This window comes from Castor canadensis, chromosome 11, assembly GCF_047511655.1.
Source record: "Castor canadensis chromosome 11, mCasCan1.hap1v2, whole genome shotgun sequence".
Lineage (NCBI taxonomy): Eukaryota > Metazoa > Chordata > Mammalia > Rodentia > Castoridae > Castor > Castor canadensis.
This window is the reverse complement of record NC_133396.1, coordinates 71,796,218-71,817,497: the sequence shown is the minus strand read 5'-3', so window position 1 is coordinate 71,817,497 and position 21,280 is coordinate 71,796,218.

The window sequence follows — 21,280 nt, the reverse complement described above, 5'->3', positions numbered from 1 at the left end:
GGGGACATTTCTCCCCCTGCCCGCTCCCTCTTCTCCTACCTCCCTTGCATCCAGGCAGAAGCTGTTCTGCCCTGTTCTCCAATTTTGTTGAAGAGAATACATAAGCAATAATAAGAAAGACAAAGTGCTTTTGCTAGTTGAGATAAGGATAGCTATACAGAGAGATTCCTAGCATTGCTTCCATGCATAAGTGTATTACAACCTGAATTGATTCATCTCTATCTGACCTCTTCATTACTTCCCAGTCACCTTCCTATATTGACTTCTCTCATTTTAAGGTTACTGTATTAGCTCCTCTGCAGTGGGGACATCAAACACTTTCATGTTTTGGGCTTTCTACCTATTTCCATATCTCCAGTATGTGATCTCCCCTTGTCATGTGGTCCAAGTCCAACCAATTGCTGCATTTTCCCTAGATTTAAAGTCCACATATGAGGGAGAACATACAATTTTTTGTCTTCTGAGCCTGACTAACCTTGCTCAGAATGATGTTCTCTAGTTCCATCCATTTACCTGCAAATGATAAGATTTCATTCTTCTTCATGACTGAGTAAAATTCCATTGTAAATACAACATTTTCTTAATTCATTCGTCAGTAGTGGGGCATCTTGGCTGTTTCCATAACTTGGCTATTGTGAGTAGTGTTGCAATAAACATGGGTGTGCAGGTGCCTCTGAAGTAACCTGTGTCCCATTCCTTTGGGTATATCCCCAGGAGTGGGATTGCTGGATCATATGGCAGGTCTATGTTTACATTTTTAAGAAGCTTCCAAATTTTTTTCCAGAGTGGTTGCACCAGCTTGCATTGCCACCAGCAGTGTATGAGGGTTTTTTTTTTCCCCACATCCTTGCCAACACATGTTGTTGGTGGTGTTTGTGATGATGGCTATTGTAACAGGGGTGAGGTGGAATTTTAGTGTGGTTTTGATTTGGATTTCCTTTATGGCTAGAGATGATGAGCATTTTTTCATGTGTTTTTTGGCCCTTTGAATTTCTTCTTTTGAGAAAGTTCTATTTAGTTCAGTAGCCCATTTCTTAATTGGTTCATTGATTTTAGGAGAGTTTAGTTTCTCAAGTTCCCTATATATTCTGGTTATCCGTCCTTTGTCTGATGTGTAGCTGGCGAATATTTTCTCCCACTCTGTGGGTGGTCTCTTTAGTTTAGAGACCATTTCTTTTGTTGTGCAGGTAGCTTCCACTCTTAACATTAACTATCTTATTACTCAAAAAAGGAAGAGTGAAAATCAAATTATAACATTCTAAGAATAAAATATTTTTCTAGATTTTAATGAAAGTAGTTCTTTTGACCTACTTTAAATTTAGTCTAGAGTTAGGGAGACCAATGTAATGAAAATCAAAAGCATAATGAGGTTGTATTTTACCCGTTAGAATAGCCAATATAAAAAAAAACTGCAAAAGTTAGTGCAGTTGTGGAGAAAAAGGGACTCATTCCCTATTTTTGGAAATCTAAATTAGCACATCTATTATGCAGAATTATATGGAGGTTCCTGAAAAATCTAAAAGAAGAACTCATATGATGCAGCTACCTCAATTCCAGGTCCATAGCCAAAGGAAATGACATCAGCATACCAAAGAGGTAAGTGTATGCCCACATTGACTGTGCCACTGTTTCCAATAGCTAAGACACAAATTCAGCCTTGGTTCTCATCAATGGATCATTGAACAAAAATGTGATACATATACCCTATTTATACATATTAAATGAATACAGAAAGGAGTATTAGTCACAAAGAAAAATGAAATCCTATTATTTGCAGCAAAATTGATAGAACTGGAGGACATTATGCTAAGTGAAATAAGCCAAACATAGAGTCTCTCTCATATGTGAAAAGTTTAAAAAGTTGATCTGAAGGTAAAATAGTAATTACTAGAGATTAGAAAGGTGTGTGGAGTTGGGAAACGAGTGATTGAATTTGACTTGTGCACACTTTATGCATGTAATAGAAATATTACATTAGGATGTATAATATGTATTAGTAAAAAAAATTAAAAAGAGTTAGTGGTAGATCTGTTTTCACTCCTAGTCTATTATTTTTCTTTTTAAAAATCTATAAAATGTATTTCTTCCTTCAATCACTCATTTATTCTTTGATTCACTCATTTGGTCAAGCAGTGTTTTCCCAGAAAGTTTTATTGGATACTTTCTATTTTTTTCCAGAAACCATGTTGAGAAGTTAATTGATGCTTTCCTGGAAGTATCAATAGTCAAGCACAATAGAAATGCTATAACGTGGGATTGTGGAGAGCACTTATGGGAGACATTGACTGACATTGGATAGTGCCCTGGACAATGGTATTACAATATAAATAAGGACAACCACATGTAATTGGTGAGGAATATCTATGCATTTAAGGATAAGACTGGACAGGCAAATGTTTGGAAGCTTAGGTGATATAGGCAAAGAAATATACAACCATCTGGAGCATAAGAATTTCAATAAGCTAGTATAGAAGTGAATGTAAGGAAGGGTGATGAAAGATATGTCTGAAAAAAATAAAGAGTAGATCTATTGTTTTCAAACTTTTATATTCAAATATATTTGAACAGTTTTGAAAACCTCTGCACAACTCATTTTTAGGCTCATGTTTACAGTTTCTGACAAGGACTAGGGAGATAGTGTAGGGGTCGAGGTTGTGTGTGCAGGGCCCTGGGTTCAATCCTGATACTACAGGAAGCAAAAAAGAATGTTCTAATCAAATTTTAAAGATATAAAGCAAAAAAATTCCAGTATATAATGATTACTTCACTCTGTTAAAAGTGCTTAATGTAAATACAAGGTGAATAATTATGATTACATATTTAAAAACACATGGGCAAGTTCTTCTTAAATGAAGGTATTTATTGTTTTTCTCCTTAAAATAATTTTGTAAAGTACTTTCTTTATAGATTTTCTATTTAATGTAAGTGCTTCCTTTCTAAAACAAAAATATGGCATTTAAATTTATTTTTTTAATGTAAGTAATAAATAAATGTAATTTATTTATTTAATGTAAGTGCTTCCTTTCTAAAACAAAAATATGGCATTTAAATTTATTTTTTAAAATTTTGAGCAAAAAAACAATATGAAATATAGCTTCAATTTTCATGAATTATCACAGTAATTATGAAATTTGTAAAAAAAAAACTCATATTTTTTAAAAGAAGTAATATTTTGTAAGTTATTTTCATGTGATGAAATTAACATTTATCTCATTAATTTATTTTTCTGGATAAATTCTATTCACTATTAAAATGATATTTAATTCAACATCAGTTAAATGAATCAATTAATAAAACTTCACATAGGGTGATTTTATATTTCCCAACTTATTCCAAATAAGTGAAGGAATTAAGATTTTCTTCAATTTTAATATATTTTTATCAACATAATAATTGTTAATAAAACAGTTTGATATTCTGTGCCTTAATTATATTTTCATTAGCAACATAGGAGTCACCAATTTCTCTTCTAATTTACATATAATAGCTACTCTGTAACCTTAATAGTCAGTCCTGTTTTTAAATGAATTACCCAAATCAGATTTCTTTCAGAAAAAAGCCTCACTCCATGTTTAATCAAATATATATTAGAAGTTTTGAAGACTATTATAAACATGAATAAGAATTAAATTATGGAACATTTTAAAAGTAACTGTTGGTAAGATTAATCAATTTAATAATAAAATATTATATACTCTTAATTCACTTGTTTTTACAACCTTGTAAAAATATTTAGTATATAAGTATTGTTAAAAAGCAAGGAGTATAACCAAAGACCTAATATTCTCTTGTAAATTGTGAGTATATTGTATTTCACATAGGACTTTTAAGAAAGATTAAATAAGTAATATTAAAAAGCATAATTTAATTAGTGCTATTATATACCATGATCAAATAAAGCAGAAATGGCCAGACTTTTAAAAGTAATCAACTCAACTGGATTCCAGTTAATCGCTCCTATAATACTAACTGAGATGAGGAGAATCATGGCTTGAGACCAACCCTGACAAATAGTTCATGAGGCTCCATGTCAACAGTAGTTGGGCACAGTATGTGACATCCTCATCTCAATGAAAAACAGCTGGGCATGGTGGCCCGTGCCTGGCATCCCAGTTGGGGGATGGGGGTGGAAATGAGACCCTATTTCCAAAATAACCAGAGCAAAAAGGACTCAAGTAGTACAGCGCCTGATTTCAAATCCTAGTACTGTCTAAATAATAAAAAGACTAGTCCACCCAAACTCTAATATCTAACTTTATTAGATGTTAATATTTAATAAAGTATAACTTACATAAGATATATTTTATATGTAATATATTATTTAATATTTCTAATCATGAAATAAAATTTCAAAATATGGTTCTTAAAGTTTTCTTTTAGCTAATTTTATCAGGAAGGGATCAGTAAATACAAGAGGCTCTAAAATATCATTGGAATGGAGAGTTACTATAGGAATCAAACTTTCCTGATGTGGAGGGAGTTTAGAAAGTAGAAGTCTGGAAAGATAGAAAATGTTACCAACGAGTCCTCCTAAAGTACTAAACCAGGTAAACAGGACCTGTCTTGCTGGAGAATCTAAGAACCTGAGGATGTTTGATTGCCCAGGTGAGACCTTGACAGAGCAGCCCTCCAGGTGAGAGCCAGCCATAAACTGCAAAGTTCAAGTCCCGTGGTGGCCAAGCTGCTGAGGTACCAGAGTCAGCCATAGACAGAAAGAACAGGTTGGGGTCCCAGGAATCTTTCTGTCCTTTGTCTATTTGACAATCTTCCAAAAGTAACAGTGTCAGCTTGACTTCATCCTTCAAAATCATGCAGAGGCTCCTCTTTTCTCCACTCTAACCTTGACCCATAGAAGGAAAGGATTTTTTCAAATTCTATTTCCCACCCATATTCCAGGTGGCATCACATATTTCAGTATAGTGGCAGATTTTGTAAATGTCTACTGAGTTAAAAAGAAAATGTGTTACATTTTTATCTGGAGGGGGTCTCCTAGATTATAACTGGAAATATTTGGTACCCCTAAACACATTCCAATTATTTTGAAACACCCAATAACCCTAGTGTGTATATTTAAAGGTACTTTCCAGATAATGACATATTTTGGGAAAATGAATATATAAAAATGAATTGTACACATGAGTAGGCTGAACAAAAAGTTATTTCACAGGATTTTAGAGAATATAATAATTGTACAAAGTAAGGATTTTCATTGTAACATTTTCACACATGCATATAATACACTTTGATCATCTTCACCAACTCTTAACCTTGTTCTCCTCTTCCATATCCTGAATAGTCCCCCTCTTTACCTTCATGCCTTCTTCCCCACCTCCAAAACTTCACATATGACAGAAAACATGAGGAATTTGTCTTTCTTAGCTTGATTTATTTCACTTAATTTGGCAATCTCTATAGTATGCTGACTTGGATACCTTCTGGTATAAATCTAGGAAGTGGTATTGCTGGATCATATTTTTACTTTTTTGAGGAACCTCTGAACTGATTTCCATAGCAGTTGGATGAATTTACATTCCCACCAACACTATATAAGGGGTCTCCCTGCATCCTCACTAGAATGTGTTGCTTGTTTTCTCCAAGACAGCCATTGGGACTGGAGTGAGGCAGAATCTCAATGTGGTTTTAGTTTGCATTTCTTTAATGACTAAGGCCATTGTTTTCTGTAATCTTTTTGAAGCAAACACTCCTTTCATTTTTATCTCATCAAACACTCATGTTAACTCTCTGCCTTTTTTAAAAATCAATGGGTGAAAGAGATAAAAGAGATAGACTCCCTAAAAGAAACTTATCAACACTGTCACAGTGTTCTACAAGGAAACACGGATTTAGATCGTACAAACAAGTGGTATTTTATTTCTAAAACATACCACAGGTAAAATAACAATGTGGTTAAGATAAGAGGTAGTAAGACATTTGATGGATTAAAGCTTCCATTTTTGGACAACCAAAGCATTTTACAGGACTAATGAATGTACTTATGTGAAATTAGAATGTGTGTGGAAATTGAATTCAAAAATTTATTCCTTTAAAACTATAAATGCTCAGATACCTCTTGAAGTCACTAGCAAAGGACCACATACTAATCATTGTAGACCATCAGACTTGGAGGTAATCACTTCAGATATAATTGGAAATACTATTTTTAAAATTTGGAAATTATCTTGAAGCAGTAGCTCTATCTAGGACCATTAATCAAGAAATTGATAATATCTTACCACATTGTGGAGAGTGAAGTGGAGTTCACAAGTGTATAAGAATGGAGATGATTTAATAAGGCATTTATATCATCAAAAATAAGAGATAAGGGTAAAGTGAGCTTGAGATGTTGTCCAGGAAAAGGATCTGATCAAGAACATGTTAGTGATGTTAAGTGGTTGGTGGTTGATTTGATGTAGAAGGTAAGGCAAGAGTCATGGAGAATTATGATTTTCTGTCTTAGGCAACTTCCTAAACCACAGGAATTACATTTAATTTATACTGAGAATGCATGTAATAGTACTTCTACAGAGGTCAGCAGGCTGTGTGAAATGGTATGTATTGGTCCCGAAAATCTAGGTGCATGGTATTTGTGAGATTTCATGAGGAAATATATGTCTCAAAAATGTAGTGCTGGAAAAATATGTGGCAGAAAATGGTTGTAAGTACAGCCTGCTGATTGACTATTCTAGATTTTTTTTAGTTAATTTGCCTCTATACCAGAAAAGCACTGAGAGATTTGGGAAGTATGGCACTGAGAGTCACATGGAAACCATTGAATATATTCACATTAACTATACTTATTCAATTGTACTAAAGAACTTCCTATCTGTGCAGCTAATGATTTCTTTCTTAGCTTTTGTTTCTCAAAAGGATTCTCAGAGCTTTTGACCTCATAAATGGCTTCTCTTCCTTCCTCCCTCTCTCCCTCACTTTCCTCCCACCCTACTTTTCTCCCTCCCTCCTTTCTTTCTCCCTTCTTCTTTTCTTTCCTTCCTTCCCACCATCTCTCCCTCTTTCCCTTCTCCCTTCCTTCCTTTTTAACAGTTTAATAAATTACTTGACTTTTGTTGAGGTAGAGAAATTACCAGAGAAAAAAGTTTTGTCTCTTGACCCACACAAGATGAGGAATTACAATCTGATATTTGTGTGGATCCTTTTCTGGACAGTGTAGGAAGTAATAAAGTCAGTCAGTCATGTGTAAATGAACTAGTTGCCTTATCTTAGAGAGAAAAGCAGATTAATTAGTTGGAATCAAGAAAATTATAGATAGTAATTCATAATAATTTTATGGAAATCAAAGCAGGATTTTTCTGGTATAATATGCAGTTCTGTCTCTCCTCAGGTTTTCCACACTGAAGGCAGACTGCAGGAGGTTCCAAAAGGTGATAAGTGGTCAAGGAGACACTTCTCCTCTGCCTGCACCTGAGAGACATCTCTGCCCCCAGGCAATGCAAAAAAGGCTATAAAACCCAATTCCCAACCCGACCCAGGAAATCACTGGTTTCCAGGTCCCCCTGCATTCTCCACTATGCAGTCTTTCTCTTCTCTTCTCTACAAATGAAATCTTTCCAATCTCTGCTGCTGGAGTCCACCTGTGCTTTCATTCTCAGAGCGGGCTCAAGAACCCTGAGCACCTGAACTTCCTGCATGTGTCATCGTGCATCATAATTGGTGATGCACAAAGAGACCAGCCATCACCTGAGGTCGGTGTAGGCTGTGCCAAACTGGGAAAGGGTGCCTAGGAATGTGACCATGAGTGTAAAGTACTCTGGTGGAGTCTATTTTCCAGGACATACCCCCCACCACGGCCTAGCTGCAGTGGAAATCTCAGGCCAATCTTCTCTCTCTCTCCATCTCTGTCTCATTAAGGAGGGCTTCTCCCTTGAGAAATGAGGAAAAGCTCCAATCTCATCACAGCTGTAAGGCAGGCAATCTGAGGGAACTCAGATGTCAGGCGGGGATTATACTGCACTGCCAATGCTATGTGGGTGGAACTCGACTTCAGTGCACCAAAGCTTTTTTTCCTCTCCTTAAACTCTAACTTTCTCTCTTTCCAGATTTGACTTATTTAGGAGGAGTTCTGAAAACAGCCAGTGGAAAGGAAAGTGTCTTCAAACCAAAAATAAAAGGTGTTCTGTATGGGGCACTCCCTGGTGTCACACAAAGGCTGGAGATGCAACTTCTTGACCCACCCTGAGGCTCCAAAGGCAGCTAAGTCTCAGGCTCCTCCAGCCATGCCTGCAGAAAACAGACAATCTGATATCTTACACTTCCTTCATGGTTTCCATGGCCTGAGAGTGGAGGTCACCCCTTGTGTCTAATGCTCCAGTACTGCCTTTTGGCAGGATTGACCTAGACAGCAAGGATGACCAATAATCCCTCATGTGTTGATCCTGGAAACTCTCTTTTCCCCCAACCCTCAGCCTTTCCTTCCCCTTTCCCAGGCAGTTTAGGATGAGTGCCCCCTCCCTCCTTTGCTCTAAACATCAGTGAGCTTCTTTCTTCAGGGAGTTTGGGGAAAATCCCTACAGGCACCAGAAAGTGCTAATCTCTAATTTACGCTTAACTGTCTTTGTCAAGCATCAGGTTAACTGGTTAAACAGGTCCCTCAGTCTGCCCTTGGGGAAAGAAAAAAAAAAAAAAAACAGTTAAAAGGCAAAAACCTCAGGTCTCCAATTTTGCCCCTTACCGGAGCAAAAGCCTCCAGATGCTCTCTCTCTCTCTCTCTCTTTTCATAAAAAGCATGTATGCCTCACAGGATATATAAGGGGACAAAAGTCTACTTCATCAGGAGTCCCCATCCATGCCTCTACAGGAGTCCTCCCTCTGGCCATGCAAGCTCTCTAGGTTACTTTGACAGTTATTTTTTTAAATTACAAGCTTTCAGCTGGTGGAGGAGAACCAGGCCTACTTGGGTTTCAGGACAAACAGGCAAGTCAAAATAGATAAGAGATTGGTTAAAGATCATTTCAGGGGGGTGGGTGCACCTGAAATATCTGTAAATCCTCCACAACTTTACTCACAAGTGGAAGTGGAAGGAGCAAGGGAGAGAGAGATGCCCTCTCCCACTAGTTTCTCCTCATCTGAGGATGCCTAGATAAAAGGGGAAACCTCTGTTAAGGTGAACAATTTTCCTTTGTTTCCCTTTTTAGATGGGGAATCAAGCCTCAAGGATCCAGGAAGGATCCCCCCTTGTCTGCTTATTAAAACATTGGAAAGATCTTGATCCAGAAAGTCTTCAGCAAAAGTGACTCAAGTTTTACTGCACCCAGGCTTGGCCACAGTATCCTCTGGGAAATGAGAAAAGATGGACAGAAGGAGTGAGCATTAATTATAATATCATTCTTCAATTAGGTATGTTCTGTAAAAAGGAGGGAAAGGAGACCAAAGTTCCATATGTTAAACTGATCTTTTTCCTAAGAGATCACCCAAAATGGCTAAACAAATGCAGGCTGGATACTCAGGCCATGGTAACCCTTTGCAAAAAGCCCCCAAACTTCCTTGAACCAAAAAAACCCATCTGATGTTCCATCAGCTCCACCTCTCCCCCTACCCCAGCTACCTCACACACCATTCATCATCCCACAGGACTCTACCTCCTCCAGTTAATTCCTGGAGGGAATAGGGCACATGTTCCTTTTAGAGTGAGTGAACTTAAAGAAATAAAAAAGGATTTAGGAAATTACACAGAAAACCCAGATCAGTACATCCAGGCAGTTAGAGAATTCAGCCAAAACTCTGAACTGTGCTGGAAAGATGTAATGCTATTGCTATCTCAGACCCTCACTTCTCTGGAGAAACAGCGGGTTCTAGATCAGGCAGTTACAGCTGGAGACAATTATCACTTAGATGAAAGTGGCCCTACAGGCCTGTCTCATACTGGGCCCTCACAGGAGGAGGAGGAGTGGAGGGAGAAGAAAGACAAAGGCATTGGATACCTAAAAGGGAACCTCAATTCCCAATTCCAACAGGAGATCAGGCAGTGCCTAGGTATGACCCTAAGTGGGACCCTGAAAATGACAAGGATGAATGGAGCCATAACCATTTCATCCACTGCATTCTTGAGGGTCTAAGGAGAGCCAAGGTAAAAGCTCTTAATTACTCCCAAGTCACAGCTGTACATCAAGGATCCTTAGAAACACCAGTAGCTTTCCTACAAAGACTTAAGGATGCTTTACAAAAGCATACCAATATTATACCAGAGTCACAGGAAGAGGAAATAATCCTAAAAGATAAATTTCTAACACAGTTAGCACCAGATATCCATAAAAAGCTTCAGAAACTGGTGGCTTAAGGAAGCAGAGATCTAGACCAATTGGTCAGGGTAGCCACATCTGTATACTATAATAGAGACTTAGAAAAAGAAGAAGGACTTGGAAAAGAGAAAGGGTAAGCAGCAGGAGGCTCTGATCACAGTGCTCAGAGAGGCTTCCCTGGGGCAAAGTCCAAACCTAAGGACATGCTTTCAATGTGGACAGGCAGGCCATTTTAGGAGGGAGGGTCACTGGAGAAAGCTACTTCTGGGACCCTGCCTATTTTTTGGGGAAAACATTGGAAGGCAAACTGTCCCTAGTTCCCAGGGAAATGGAGGCCAGAGCCTCCCACCCAATGATGGGTCCCAGGCCTCCCATACAGTCTCCTGTAGCCACCATAAAAGCAGGGAAGCCCCGGCTTTTACTCGCTGTGGAAAAGCACAAGGTCATCCTCCTTATCAATGCTGGAGCCAGCATCTCAGCTTCTCTCCCAGACCCAGGTCGTCCAAGAAAATTACTGTTTGAGGCATATCAAGCCAGCTTCTAGAGTGTTATTTCATTTGGCCTTTAGCCTGATCCTAGGGAGATTGCCATTTCTGTCACTCCTTTTTAATGTCCCAGAAACTCCTACTCCTCTGCTAGGGTGAGATGTTCTATTTAAATTAAGGGTACAGCTTCTTTTACTCCCAAGAGAGTACTTTTACTTGCCCCTAATAGAGGAACAAGTAGACCCCACAGTGTGGACAGATGGACACACTGTTGGACAGCCATGAACAGCTGCCCCAGTCCTAATTCATCTCAAGGACACCTCCTGGTTTCCCCATCAAAAATGGTATCTTTTAAAGCCAGAAGTTAAGGAGGGGCTAATTCCCATAATCAAAGACTTAAGAGACAGGGACCGCTAATAGAATGCTCCAGCCCATATAATACTCCTATTCTTGGTGTCAGGAAGGGACCTAACAAATGGAGGCTAGTCCGGGATCTCTGCCTGATCAACAAAGCAGTAGTGCTTCTCCACCCTGTAGTTCCAAATCCCTATATGCTTTTAGCCCAAATATCTCCATGTACTGCTTACTACTCTGTCCTGGATTTAAAGGATGCTTTCTTTTGCATTCCCTTACACCCTAAAAGTCAACTTATCTTTGCCTTTGAGGACCCCACAAGAAAGTCTGGACAGCTCACTTGGACTGTCCTTCCCCAGGGATTCAGAGAAGGCCCCCACCTCTTTGGGTTAGCTCTAAACCAAGACCGACCAAGATCGGCAGAATGGCAATATCCACAAGCTACTCTGCTACAATATGTAGATGATCTCCTGCTCTGTGGACCAAGTGAGCCTGTCATTTCACAAGCCACTGAGTCCTTACTAAATTTCTTAACAGAAATGAGGTTATAAAATCTCTAAAGAAAAAGCCCAATTGTGTCAGTCTAGGGTTACATATTTAGGTCTTGTCCTGGAGAAAGAAATGAGGTCTCTAGGAGAAGATAGAATCTGTCCAATTCTGATGTTTCTTCTACCTAAAACTCTAAACCAATTAAGGGCCTTTTTGGGGGTGACAGGATACTGTAGGATTAGGATCCTGGGATATGCAGACCTAGCCAGGCCCTTATATCAAATCCTTAAGGAAGCCCAAAAGGATACCCAGTCCTTTATTGAGTGGGATGACAAGTCAGAAAATGCATTCCACAGGTTAAAGAAGGCTCTTATGACAGCTCCCACCCTAGGTCTCCCAGTACAAGACTAGTTTAAATTATATGTCTATGAAAAGGGAGGACTGGTCTTGGGCATGCTGACTCAGCTCCAGGGCATCACTCCCCAACCAGTAGGTTCCTTAAGCAAAGAGTTAGATCAGGTAGCCAAGGGATGGCCAGGATGCCTCAGAGCAATGGCCGCAGTAAGCCTTCTAGTGCCTGAAACTCAAAAACCTATCCTAAACTACCCCCTAAATGTTTACACCCCACATGACCTAGGGGTAATTCTAAACTCAAAAGGAGAACTTTGGCCATCTGATAGCCATCTACTTAAATACCAGGCCCAACTTCTGGGAGGAACTGAAATAACTTTGAGGATCAGTCAGAGCCTAAATCCTGCATCCCTTCTACCAGAGGCAGAGGGAAATCCTGGGCACTCATGTGAGGAGGTACTTATGGAAAATTATGCTGCCCAACCTGACTTAACTGATAGGACCTTAAAAAACACAGACCTAGAATTATACAGTGATGGCAGTTCCTTGGTCAAAAATGGTGTCAGACATGCAGGGTTTGCAGTTGTGACAGAATTTGGCATCCTTTAATCAGGTTGTCTTCCTCCTAATACAAGTGCTCAATTGGTAGAATTAGTGGCCCTAACAGAAGCCCTAAGACTGTCAAAAGAACAGAGAGTCAACATCTATGCATACTCTAAGTATGCTTTCCTGATCCTGCATGCTCATGCAGCCATCTGGAAGGAAAAGGGAATGCTAACTACACCAGGATCTCCCATTAGACATGCTCATGACATACTAGCCCTCCTAGATGCTGTTCTATTGCCTAAAGAGGTCTCAGTGATTCCTTATAGAGGTCACCAAAAAGGGGAAGATAAGATAGCAAAAGGAAACAAAGCAGCCAATGAGGCAGCTAAAAGGTCAGCCATGCAGGAATATATAGGTGGTCTGGGAGGGGACTCCCCTTCCCCCAGAGAGACCACAGTATTAGTCAGAGGAAAGTAAGCAAGCCTCAGACCAAGGGTACCAGTTAGATCACCGAGGCTGGTGGGTGTCACCTGGAGGAAAGTTATGGCTCCCTGAGGCACTCCAATGGAAAATTCTTAAGACCCTCCACCAACTCTATCATTTGGGCTTAGACAATACTTTGGTTTTGGTCAATGAAATGTTTAGAGGGACTAAATTAAGGGACACTACCCAACAAGTTATTCAGGGATGTGAAACATGTCAAAGGAATAATCCCAATAGTAAAAGACTCCAGATGCCAGGAGCACAGAGACAGGGATCCTATCCTAGGAAAGACTGGCAACTAGACTTTACCCATATGCCAGGAGACCAAAGTCAAAACTACTGTTAGTATTTGTGGATATGTTCACTGGATGGGTAGAGGCTTTTCCTTGCAGTACAGAACGTGCTAGGGAGGTGATCATAGTTCTAATCACAGAAATAATCTCCAAAAGCCTTCAAAATGATAATGGGCCTACATTTAAGGCAGAAGTAACTCAGGGACTCTCTAGAGCACTAGGCATAGAATACCACCTTCACTGTGCCTGGCGTCCCCAATCATCTGGAAAGGTAGAAAAAACCAATGAACTTTTAAAAAGACACCTGGCTAACTTGGCCCAAGAAACCTACTCCCTCTAGACCATGCTCCTCCCTATTGCTCTCATCAGGCTCAGAAATACTCCAAGCCTACAGGGACTGACCCCTTTCGAATCTCTATATGGCAGGCCTTTCCAAACCAATGACCTCCTTCTTGACCAAGAGATAACTCAGTTAATCTCTCATGTCACTCAACTTGCTAAATTCCAACAAGCACTCTCAGAGATCAAACAAACTACCCTTAGGGAGGATATAAAGGAACCCCCTCTCTTTTGCCCTGGTGACCTAGTCCTAATAAAGTCTCCAAATCCATGCTGGGACTTAAACACCCCACTCTGGGAGGGGCCATATCCAGTTATTCTGTCTACTCTGATGACAGTGCAAGTGGCAGGCCTGTATTGCTGGATCCATCACTCAAGAGTCAAGGACTGGAATTCTTCTGCAAACATCACATTTCCACCTCCAGACCCAGAATTGGAGGTGAACCTTTGGATGGATTAAAACTGCTGTTTAAAAAGAACATGCCTACAGATACAGATAAGTCACCTTCATGAGCCTCCTTTATCAATACCTCCTAATCAGTCTATTCATTCTGCTTGTAATAGACCTAGCTGCTACAGCTCCCTGTAATTGAAATAGAACCCCAAAAGACAGCACAAGCATATTCCTTTTATTTGCTAACTATATTGTTATAGGGTTTGGTCTTCTGGTTACACTAACATTCCCATATAAGGAAGAGCTAGAGCCCTTCATGGAAAACCAGCAGGTTCCTAAGTCTCTCTCGAGCATTTGCCCTTCCAAAATCTCCACTAAATGACTCCTTCGTTTGCTATGAGAAACCAACAGCTGCTCACCTGCCAACACGGTTCCTATTAAATTTCACTCAGGGTTCCTTCCCTTTGTTAATATTTAGGCCAGATAATTTCTCCTATGCCATGGTTCCTCTTATAGGGGGTCCCATGGAAAAACCAGCCTGCTATGTCTTACTCTTGGCTTGGGCTCAGTTTCAGACAAAAATTTGGATGTTTAACATTTCTGTCAAAGACAGCTATATACCAGTTTGTCATTCGTCAATAAAAGACCTAAGGCCTACATCCCAAAAAGACATTTTTTACTTCACCACCTTTAAAGGTAACTATCATCTCACAGCCAGCTGGTGCTGTATGAATAACTCTAAGAGCCCCACTTTTATGAGTTCCGATATGCTTAGGGCTAATGTTTGTAATGGGAGCCTTATCTCTGAAGTGACCAAGTCCTCAAACCTCACTGGTAAGAACTTTTATTGCATACTTACAACTGGCCATCACAAATGTATCTTAACAAAATATATGACAGGATTAGAAAAACTGTATAACTCTACCTGTCTACCCCCTTTGCCTCCATCTTTCACCAGCAGCCTTACTGTCTCTGACTGTGTCCAGGAGACACCTCTCAGGCCCAGAGTAACAACACTAAGGTATTTTATGCCTTGAGGAAGGATATCTCTTTGTAGGGAGGTCATGGAAAAATGTCCAGGTATGGGGGCTACCATGTCTATACCCAAACCAGTCCTGAGCATATTTCTTTTTGGAATAATTCCATAATACAACAAACTGAATTTTCCTAATGAACAGGAACAGCTTCTCATAGAGATAAAAGGGAGATTAATAGTTTTGAGGATAACAGTATTAATTGCAGCCCTAGCTGGCATCAGCTATGGGGTAATTGCTAATCACGTAACTGCGAATAACCTAACCAAAGTAGTAGAGGACACCTCAGACTAGGTAGGCCTTGCCATTAAAGACATACAAAGGTCTTTGTCATACCTTGCCTGTATGTTCATGGACCACTCCCTGGCCCTCGATTTTCTTTTGGCCAAACAAGGAAGGGTATGTGCCTTGGCCAATACTTCCAGTTGCACATATGTAAACACTTCAGGCATTGTAGAGGAACTGCAGATTATATTCTCCAACAGGCTAAGTGGCTCCGGGAGCAATCTCCTGAAACTCAGGTATCTACACAGGTGTGGGACCAAATAAAATCCTGGCTTCCCTCCAGTACTTGGTTCCTACCCTTTCTGGGGCCTATAGTTGCCATTATTCTCTTCCTTTTGTTTGGGCCTTGCATTTTAAACTTACTTGTCAAGTTTGTTTCTTTTTGCCTAGAATCCATCAAACTATAACTGCCTCTGATGGAGAAGAAAACAACCTACTAACACAGTCCCCTTGACAACCTCTCTCATGGTCAGCCCTGATGCTGTGGGCCCCTTCATTGCCCCCTGTCAGCAGGAAGCAGTTACTGAACAGACTTTGTTGCCCATATCCCTAACAGTAGTTAGGGCAACGATTGAGGTAGGGGATTGAAGGACAGACTGCAGAAGGTCCCAAAAGGTGATAAGTGGTCAAGAAGACACCTCTCCTCTGTCTGCACTTGAGAGACATCTCTGCCCCCAGGCAATGCAAAAAAGGCTATAAAACCTAATCCCTAACCTGACCCAGGGGATCACTGCTTTCTGGTCCCCCTGCATTCTCCACTATGCAGTCTTTCTCTTCTCTACAAATAAAATCTTTCCAACCTCTGCTGCTGGAGTCCACCTGTGCTTTCATTCTCAGAGCGGGCTCAAGAACCCTGAGCACCTGAAATTCCTGTTCATGTCATCCGTGCATCAACACTGTAAATAAAAACATAATCATGCTAGTCCAGATTTTATCAGTTTTTATAATGTATCACATAGAAAATTGCAAAGATTCCACTTCTGATGCCATATCCATACTGGGACTTCAAATTTGGCACTTTAATTGCATGTTTTATTATGAAGAGAACATATGTACTTAATTCACCACAATTTCTCAAGGCAGTTGGTGTGATACCCACTGTCTCTGCTGTTGATGATGAATACAGATATTAGTGAATTTTATTATCACTATGATAGTTTAAAAGCTAGGGTAGAAACTGGTGGAAAACAGCAAAGTTTAGCATAATAGAGTTACCTTCTGCTAAGACTGCACCATTTCTGGTTATGTCAGCCCTTCCACAAAGAAAGATTCCTGAGCAGGTGAATATAGGATCTGTTAGTTAAGAGAAATGTTTAATATTTAGCTATAAATGTGTTTTCATAAGTATGAAATCTGGGGATTGCAAGAGGTCACTAAGTAAAAAGTAGAAGAGAAAATGTGTCAAAAATGAAACTTTAAAGAACACAGGAAGATGAAACCATGATTCCACATATGTTACGGAAATCAAGGAGTACCTGATATTGAAAGAAACAAAAAAGATGTTTTAATAAGATTTCCATAATTCAAAAAAATTCTGCTCATCAGTATAAGACTCCATGGAGCAACGAAACAGGATCAATCATCTTGATCAGCACATTAAGCAAAATCTTGAAGGCATATACTAGTCCTCAGGGTTTATTTTAGAAATAAAAGTAAATCATTGCAGTTTATCTTCTCAAAACATTTGAATATTTTACTTGATAACATATATAGAATTATAGCTAAAAGGTGATAACCATGTCATGGACAGCATGTTTTTGTTAATGTTCATTTTGTTTTCAAATATGAAAATAAGTCATTGTTCTTATTATCATGTGGTAATGTCAAATGCCAGTGGTGATAGAAATTTCAGGAGCCGAGGAGCCAGCATAATTAATGGGTGAATTCTGAGCAGAAATTAAAAATATAGTGAGCCTGTATGCAATGCACCAGCAGATGTTGTAAGATATTTTTGAGAGAACTTGATATTTTAAATTTCACATAGGTGGCAGAATTACAGCACGGGTTACTACTCTTTTATTTCTTACCCATTGCTTCTCTTAGCAGTATCGCAAGGGCTACTTCCTCCTTCTCCAAGCTGAAGCAAAAATAAACACTAAAAAACCCCACATGCCATAAAGCTTTGGATGCATGCTTATACTGCAACATTTTCCACTCACGAAGAATAAGTAGGAGGAAAAGAATGGTAACTTGGATTTGAAAGGATGATATGGAAGGACTTGGAATGATTGAACAGCAAATGAGGAGATAAAATAATTTTTTTCTTTTTTATTAAAAAAGTGCATTGGAGCTGGGATTGAGTACAGAGTGTGCTGACTTACATCTTGTGGACCACCCTGCAACCAACAGTCCTAGACAATTGCAGTTTTCCTCAACACAAGGAGTCATTTTATGTGGGAATGCACAATTAAGGGAAATTTTTGCCCTTGCTCAAAAATCAAATGGGAGTTTTCTGATAGGCTATAGCAATTGTGAGTCACTTCCACAAGAACGCATGAGAAGTATGAGAGGATGGCATCCATCATGAGAGCAGAGAGCATGCTGGTTAAGTGAGAAGAGTCTAGAAAAGTAAAGGCATTGGCTTTTTTTTCAAAAAATGATGATTTATATTTAAAACACAGAACTAGAAGTCTTTCCTAACAGCACTGACAACCTAATTAGGGATCAATGCCTAAAGTTGTGGACACTAATATAAATGTAGTCTTTTTCCACATTTTGTCAGTGTAGAAGAGTATAACAAAGTATTGGTGCAATTCAGTGTTTTTGTTATGTAGTTCTAGCAGGCAAATGATATCTTCATAATTTATCAACAAATGCAGCTGGGAAACATTGACAAATGGGTAATGTGATAGAAATATAAGCATCAGAAGGCACAGGGAAGAAAGACAGAGCTAATATATGTATAACATTTTTTTAAAGTCAAGGAAATGAAAATCTGAATACAGGTGGAGAATAGTGCAGGGTGGTAGTGAAGTGAGAAATCAGGGAAAATTTGAAGTTGTGAATAGAATAACATTTCAATTTAATATTTCAGAAGGAGAGCATGCTAGCTCATAGGAATTTTTGACCATAGCTAAATTGGAGTACAGTTTCATATCAATATAATTGAGTAATGTTCATAGAATTCAGAGATCAAGGTATTAGACTGACTCATATCTACACATTAAATTACTTAGAATGATGGCAAGACTTAAGGTAGAAAAGGAGATACCACTGGCTGTTACATTTGTATAGTCAACCAAAATGGTAGCCATGAAAAGCACAGAGAACTCTGATTGAAGGATTCCTAGAGAACTATTTCCATCCTATTACGTCAGCAGAGAGAAGTGGTACTTTGGAAGAAACAACCAAAGTCTGGATAATAAACTTGTAAGAGAAGTCTACAGGTAATAAAATCCCCCTCTTCCTATTATTTGGTATATCATCAGAAGAGAGCAGTCTCAGACTTAACTGTAGGAAAAAATTATAAATTTTTATTAATAAAAAGTCACTGCTCTTTTTATTAAATCTACAATAGCCACAAAGAATGTAAAACTGGCAAAATTGCAGCCAACGTTCTTGGTTGTTGCTTATCCACTTGAATTCCCTCTTCTTGGAGCTGACCTGAACTATACCAGGTCTCCCATTTCCACCTTCACTTGACTCAAGTATATCTTGAATAAACCAATCCAATCAGGTTATCCCTTTCCTTTTTGTTGAAGATTTGCTCAGATTGACCAATTAGATATAGAGGGACTGAGACTGAGGAAAAGCAAGGCTTTGAGAAATATTCCTTAATGCTTAAAAAGATATAAAAATAAAAGCAAAAAATGATAATTTTCTCTCTGCTCTGTTTTGTTGTTTGTGCACATGATGTAAAACAATGGCTGCTGTTTTGTAACCAGAAGAAGGAAGCCTATAAAAGGATTAATGGAGCCCTGTCTTCTATGACATCAGTGAGTCACAGAATTGACCAACCCTCCAACCATTCTATCCTCGGACAACCACCTATGTGAGATAATAAAATATCATTCTTTAAGCCACGTGGACTTTTTATTTACTTTTCAATGAAAGATTCCTAAAGAAAACTTTCATTTTTCCAATAATTTATTTTATTATGACTTCAAACATTGTGAATAAAAACGTTATGCTTATAAAGACACTAAAAATCATCTGTGTGTGATTTAAGCACTCAATAACAGTTTTGAGAACTTTACTGTGAATTTGTTAGCAATTCCTCCCAAATTCTTTTCAAGATAAGGTCAATGTTCTCATAATTTTAATAATAAAGAAGTCCAGATAAAGGAGATCAAACGGTTTATCTAAAGCAGTACAGCAAATCTATGGACTCATTTCCAGCCTGCCACCTTTACTGAGGTATAATGAACAAATAAAAATTGTGCTCATTTTCTGATATAGAATGTGATGTTTTGCCCTGATTCCAAGATGGCAGCTAGAGGAAGGAAGCAGAAAGCAAGCCTCCTATAGTGAAATCTTGGAATGATGCTGGAGACACACTTTGCAGGCATAATCACTGAGAACAGGCATAACTTTGACCCTTCCACACCTCCAGCCAGAGCAGAGAATCTTCACTTCACATTAAACAGAGAAACTAGGAGGGCCTCCAGGCCACCAGTCACCTGCGCCCAGATGGCTTGGGAAGACGCGGACCAGGTGAGCTTCAGAGTACCGCGGTACTCCCACAGACAAGCCTAGGACAGAGCAGCATAGCCCCCTGGACAGACCAACCTCCACCTGGGGAAAAAAAGAGAAACTGAGTAATAAGCAATAAGAACAATAAAGACACGTGGGAAAGAGGGTGGGGTGCACTGAGCCCTGAAGATGGGGGAAGGGAATCCTTCCTGGGACTGTAAATAAACAAGCTGGCCTGGCTGGAGAGCCTCTGGCGGGAGCAGGGGTGCGCACCCAGCAACCAGGAGCAGGAAAGCTTGTGAGAGTGGCGGAGGGAGGAAAACTCCACAGGAGAGGAGGGAAGACCCACTTCCCACATGAGCTGTAAACAAACATGGCAGCTGGCAGGAGCAGCAGCACTGCCCAGTAATCAGGAGCAGGAAAGCCTGTAAAAGTGGCGGTGGGAGGAAAACTGCATAGGAGAGGGGGGAAGACCCACTTCCCACATGAACTGTAAATAAACACACAGGCCTGAGAACATGGGTGCAGTATCACTTTTCCCAGTGCTTGGAAAGGGGAAAGCTTGAAGCAGAAGTTCACGCACAGGAGAAATCTGAGTAAACAAAGACTGCAGGGCCAGGTGAGTGCTAAGCTCACCCCTGAGATCTGCATAAATAACACCTCCAGTAATAGCAGGCTGACAGCAGTGGGCAGGCAAGCCACAGCTGCAGATACCATTCTCAGAACTGTCTCTTTCTTTTTCTTTGTCTCCCTACCTTTGATAAGAGAACAACCAAATTACACCTGCAAGCTGAAAAACTTACTGAAACTGTATTGATTTGAACTTGGGTCACTTGGTGGGGATTTTTTGTGCATGTGTGTGTATTTTGTTCTACTTTATGCATCCCCTTTGACAAGACAACTACAGAACAACATCTGAGGCACCATCTCCAGGACTGGAGACTGAGAAGGACACCAAAATTATTAAGACTGAAACTTCATTGCATTTGAACTTGGAGGTTTTTTTGTTTTTTGGTTTTTTGGAATTTTCTGTTTTTTCATTTTATTTTAATACATTTTTATATATAGATTTTTCTTTCATTTACTTATTTTTTATTTTTATTCTTATCTTTTTTTTATTTTTGATTTTCAATCCTCTCTCTGTCTCTCTAAAGTCTGTTCAGCTTACTGTCGATTAGTACACTAAAGCTCCCTGTTTATACCTTTGAAACCTTCTTCTCTGATACATTGTTCTGTTTTCTCCTTCCAGTCTGTGTATTTGTTTTTCCCATTTCTTTAACTTCTTGCTTTCCATCTCAGCTCACCCTTCCATTCTAAATATTACCATTGTTATTATTACAAG